Source organism: Triticum urartu, chromosome 3A (genome assembly GCF_056163025.1).
Source record: "Triticum urartu cultivar PI428250 chromosome 3A, HENAU_Tu73, whole genome shotgun sequence".
NCBI lineage: Eukaryota > Viridiplantae > Streptophyta > Magnoliopsida > Poales > Poaceae > Triticum > Triticum urartu.
In genome coordinates, this window is record NC_141875.1 from 682,822,587 (window position 1) to 682,828,925 (window position 6,339).

The following is a 6,339-nucleotide window of genomic DNA, read 5'->3' on the forward strand; positions in this document are numbered from 1 at the left end:
TGACATGACCCATTCCATTAGCTTAGCACCCGATCGTTTAGTATGTTGATATTGCTTTCTTCATGACTTATACATGTTCCTATAACTATGAGATTATGCAACTCCCATTTACCGGAGGAACACTTTGGGTACTACCAAACGTCACAACGTAACTGGGTGATTATAAATGAGTACTACAGGTGTCTCCAAAGGTACATGTTGGGTTGGCGTATTTCGAGATTAGGTTTTGTCACTCCGATTGTCGGAGAGGTATCTCTGGGGCCCTCTCGGTAATACACATCACATAAGCCTTGCAAGCATTGTAACTAAGATGTTAGTTGTGAGATGATGTATTACGGAACGAGTAAAGAGACTTGCCGGTAACGAGATTGAACTAGGTAATGGATACCGACGATCGAATCTCGGGCAAGTAACATACCGATGACAAAGCGAACAACGTATGTTGTTATGCGGTCTGACCGATAAAGATCTTCGTAGAATATGTAGGAGCCAATATGGGCATCCAGGTCCCGCTATTGGTTATTGACCGGAGACGTGTCTCGGTCATGTCTACATTGTTCTCGAACCCGTAGGGTCCGCACGCTTAAGGTTACGATGACAGTTATATTATGAGTTTATGCATTTTGATGTACCGAAGGTTGTTCGGAGTCCCGGATGTGATCACGGACATGACGAGGAGTCTCAAAATGGTCGAGGCGTAAAGATTGATATATTGGAAGCCTATGTTTGCATATCGGAAGTGTTCCGGGTAAAATCGGGATTTTACCGGAGTACCGGGAGGTTACCGGAACCCCCCGGGAGCCATATGGGCCTTAATGGGCTTTAGTGGAAAGGAGAAAGGGGCAGCCCAAGGTGGCTGCGCACCTCCCCTCCCCTAGTCCTATTAGGACTAGGAGAAGGTGGCCGGCCCCCCTCTCTCTCTTTCCCCCTCGGGGAATCCTAGTCCAACTAGGATTGGGGGGGGAGTCCTACTCCCGGAAGGAGTAGGACTCCTCCTGCGCCCTGGCCGGCGCCCCCCTCCCCCTTGGCTCCTTTATATACTGAGGCAGAGGCACCCCAGAAACAGACAAGTTGATCCACGTGATCTATTCCTTAGCCGTGTGTGGTGCCCCAGCCACCATATTCCTCGATAATACTGTAGCGGAGTTTAGGCGAAGCCCTGCTGCTGTAGTGCATCAAGATCGTCACCACGCCGTCGTGCTGACGGAACTCTTCCCCGACACTTTGCTGGATCGGAGTCCGGGGATCGTCATCGAGCTGAACGTGTGCTCGAACTCGGAGGTGCCGTAGTTTCGGTGCTTGATCGGTTGGATCGTGAAGACGTACGACTACTTCCTCTACGTCGTGTCAGCGCTTCCGCAGTCGGTCTGCGTTGGGTACGTAGACAACACTCTCCCCTCTCGTTGCTATGCATCACATGATCTTGCGTGTGCGTAGGAATTTTTTTTTTGAAATTACTACGAAACCCAACATGCACGACCCCACTTATCTATTTTGCGTGTGTGTTTCCGTGTACCATATCTTGCTATTTGTCTACTTGTTTCATTTGCAAATTTGCGAATCTTTTCCAACATTATTGTGGCTCACTAACAATTGCATCAAATTATGTGCGACCATCCTAACCAAGCTCCACCATAGGCTTTTACTTGTGTAGGTGTGAGAAACCGACAAGAATTGGTACGAATTGTGTTATTTCATTGTTCCACATTTGAGTGATCACTGATCCATCTTCAACATCGGTCAAGGTACATTTGGTATAAGTTCTTCTCTTTCTTCCAGTTACATATTTGTTTGGAATGATGGGTAGGGCAAGTACTTCTACCAACCCACTCTTCCTTGAGCAAGACGACGACCCGAACAACTACGTCACCAAGCTACACCTATTTGGAACACAACGAGCTTTGCATCAAGAGCAACAAGCTTTGGGCGACCGCATCGACAACCTCACCTCCGAATTACGACAATCTGACCAACGTACAAGAGACTACTTCGACACATCCATGGCATCCCTCAAAGAGGATATTCGAACCATGATGGTCCATCTCTCATCTACCTCGTCGTCCTACTCAAGACGGAGCCGCTCAAGTCGACACTCCGACGACACCATCTCCGGATCAAGTAGCCCGACATCGAACACTCTTCGTCGTGCCGCGCGTCAAGATCGTCAAGCAAACCACAAACACGACACCGACTCTCAAGAGCAAGCTCGCGCACAAGAACATCGACATCGTCAAAAACAAGCTACTTTCGCACAAGCACAAGAACGGCAACGTCTACATCAACAAAAAGAGGAAGAGCGAGCGCGCCAACACCAAGATGCACAAGATGCCGAGGCACAATGTCAAGAACAACAACTACATGAAGCTTAAGCACTTGAGGCGCAATGTGCCCTCCAAGATTCAAGTTGAGCTGTAGCCACGCTCAACCGACAAGCTCGTGAGCAACAAGAAGCGCTTCGTGATGAAGTTCAAGAACGAATATATCAAGCTTGCGTGCATCTACAAGCTCAACAACCTCCTCCACAAGATCGCCAAGAACATCAAGTTCAACAAGAGCAAGACGATAACGTAAATACTCCAAGACAAGAGCAAGTTGAGGGAGACAATCCTCCTCGTCAAGGACGTCATCATCCCTGATGAGGGAGTCCTGGACTAAGGAGTCCTCGGGCGTCCGACCTATTAGACAAGGCCGGACTGATGGGATGTGAGGATACAAAGACCGAAGACTCTACCTGTGTCCGGATGGGACTCTCCTTGGCATGGAAGGCAAGCTTGGCGTCCGAATATGAAGATTCCTTTCTATGTAACCGACCTTATGTAACCCTAGATCCCTTCGGTGTCTATATAAACTGGAGGGCTAGGTCCGTTGATATATCCTCATAATCATAGTCAGACATGCTAGACTTTAGGGTTTAGCCATTACGATCTCGTGGTATATCAACTCTTGTAATACTCATATTCATCAAGATCAATCAACCAGGAAGTAGGGTATTACCTCCATAGAGAGGGCCCGAACCTGGGTAAACATTGTGTCCCCTGTCTCCTGTTACCATCGACCTTAGACGCACAGTTCGGGACCCCCTACCCGAGATCCGCCGGTTTTGACACCGACATTGGTGCTTTCATGTAACATCCCAAATTTCCAGTTTGGAATGTTATACATTAGATCATCAATGCATATCATATTTTATTTTGCATTTTGGTTGATCCTAGAAATTCTACGCAACTCAATGACCCACGGAGAGAGTTGGGGATTTCGTTATTTTCATATTTGAGTTCTCTCAAATTTTGAGAATAGGATCATTTGATTTTATTTATTTTATCATCAATTATTTCTACTACAAAAATATGAGAGAGGGAATAAAATGACTTTCCCAAAATAAAGAAATATTGAGGATTTAATAATAAAATCAAATAAGATTTTATTTCGGAGTTTTTTTGGTGTTTCATTTGAAATTAGGAAAAAGTGTGTTTTTCAAAATTGCATTTAGGACCCAAATAAATGTTCACCTTGTGCGGCTTGATTTTAGAAGCCCGTGAAAATTTATTTCAGAATTTTTGGAGTCCGTTTAGTATTTATTTTTATTTTTCTTCCGAGAGGAATAATAAAAAAAGAACCGACTTCGGGCCGTACCCGAGCGGGACACCGCCCAGGGGCAGCCTTTAAATAGCGCCGCCCCGAGCCGCCCCAGCCCATCAGCCCCGCCTCGATCTGCGCGTGCCGCCGGAGCCGCCGCCGCCGACGACGACGATCCCGCCGCCCGAGGTTCGTCGCGCCTCGTTTTCCGTGCCGGAAAAAAAAATATAATCGGCGTTCGTCATTTTTCTTTTTCTCGGATTAAATCCGCGATTTTTCTGTTCCGATTCCTGGTCCGATTTTCGTTTTAGTTTAACTTTTCGCTCGTTTATCGGAATCAGACGATTCAAGTGCCTAGGGATTCATCTCGAAACCCTCTATCCATTTAATCAACTTAAACAAGATTTTGCTACTGTAAAATTTGCCCTAGATCCAGATTACTAGAACGAAGTTGTTTTCTTTCGCCGTTCGTCTTTCGTTGCTTCGTTCAATTTGATTCTTTTTGCCAACCGGAGTTCTTAAGTTGAACTTTCTGGTTAGGTCTCTTATTTGAGTTTTACCTGTGCATTAGATGAGTACTTATTGTATGCTTGTTTGTTTGTCTGCGATAGAATACTCGAAGTGCGCCGCCTGTTACTTCGAATCGTTAGGTTTCGCGGATCATCAGCAAGGCAAGTAACACTTTGATCATACCTTTTCTACTACCTAGTTTTATTGCATTAGATCAATCCTCACACATTGCATGACTAGGATCTAATTAAATTGTGGGAGGGGAAGTAGATGATGTAGTACCTATTACCTGTTATTATCAAACCTTTGGGAGTTACTTCGACGTTTGCTTATTATGCCATGCTGTGCTAGTAGACGTGGATTAGGTGAGTGATATCCATGACAGATGTGAGATTGATAATTAATGGTTTATCTAAGGTGGCAACTTAAACACACATCTGGGTGGATTGAGGCACCTGGGTATTCCAGGACTTGCCTGTTTTCTTTTGGACCGCCACCCAGGCTCAAAGGGATCATGAGACTATTCATACTAGAAACTTCCGTGTGCAGCCACAAGCTATTATGGGCTCTAGCATAGTTGACTAAGTCGTGCGAACTCTTACAGTGGTAGACTAGCAGATGTAGGGGCTGTAGGTGGTACGGTCTACCCATCGTAAGGTGCTAGCGCTTCTGAAAGACAATGTCTCGGTCATCCGTCTTCTCAAACACCATGTAGTGCGAGAAACCAAACGGAGGCGATCGAGTCTTGTGGGGAAAAGTGCGCAAACCTCTGCAGAGTTTAATAAACTAATCATGGTTAGCCATGTCCCCGGTTATGGACATCTTGAGTATCTAGTACTTGAATTTTCATGTGAATCTCAACATGTTACTCTAAATTAATTTTGTTGGGTTATGTTTAATGATGATATTTAATTGGGATTGAGAATGCTGTCAACCATTCTCAATGTTTAACAACCACCATGATAGTAATTAAATTTTATTCCTTTGAAGTAGGGAAAAATTTGCTTTATGCAAAACTGTAACCATAGAGCTTTCCACCAGCCAAATATGCATATAGTATAGCTATTTCATTCCATTACTCTCTATGTGTTACCTTGCCAGCATATTCCATGTGCTGAACCGTTTTCGGGCTGCAACGTTAATGTTGTAGACTTTTCAGACGACGATTAAGGAGTTTTTAGGTCGTGGTTCTATACTCAGTGATGCCGTTGGAGTTGATGGACTCACTTATCTTCCAAGCCTTCCGTTGTTATCGATATTAGATGGCCTTAAGCCATACTTATTGTAATAAGTTCTCTTTTGAGACACTCGATGTAATAAGTGTGTGATTGCTACTCTGCTATAAATCCTCCGAGTACTGTGTGGTGTCAGCATTACTGATCCAGGGATGACACCAGAGCACAGAGATCAGACTGTTTGAGGTCTGGTCGCTGCAGAGATGGTATCAGAGCACACGCTGACTGTAGGACATGACCACTAAGCACAAGATCTAGATCACTATTCACTCTCTTCTCTTCTGACCTCTCATCTTTTCTACTCTTTAGGATGGCGGATGCAAGGAACAAGTTCACGCAACCGGATGAAGATACACCCTTTGGACGTCACTTGAAGGAAGTCACTAGATACCTGAACATAGGAGTACCAAGCTTCACGGGAACCTACACCACCACTTTACCTGAAGAAGAGCGCTAGATGATTCAAGTTCAAGTTCCAGGAAGGAAGTTCATGCCAGTCACTGAGCCCATAGAGTTTTCTTTTGATGCACCAACCTGGATTCTAGGAAAGAGCATGGCAGCTCACATCGCCATGGGACGCATTGGAGAAGTCTACCGCAAGGATCTCAAGGATACTATCTACAAGATTTGTGGGCGCCGGGATGAACACTGGGAGATGATCAGCACTAGGAAGGATAGATCAATTGCAGCTTTTATCCAGGAGTTAAACCAGCACATTCGAAGACAGGACAACCAGATGTGCGCCGACATGATAGACCTGAAGAAGGCTAAGACTAGAATCAAGGAACTGGAGGAAGAACTCAAGGCTACACGTGAAGATTATGAAGAGGAAATTGAAGTATTGGTGGATAAGAATGCCGACCTAACAAAGAAGATTGGAATATTTATGGGAGGCCCTACGCCCATAGAGGAAGACGAAGAACCCCAGGAGATTAGCCCGGAAGACTACATCATCATCGACGGCACCGACTCGGAAGCAGATAGTAGCGATGATGACTATGTTGATGAAGCAGGAGCA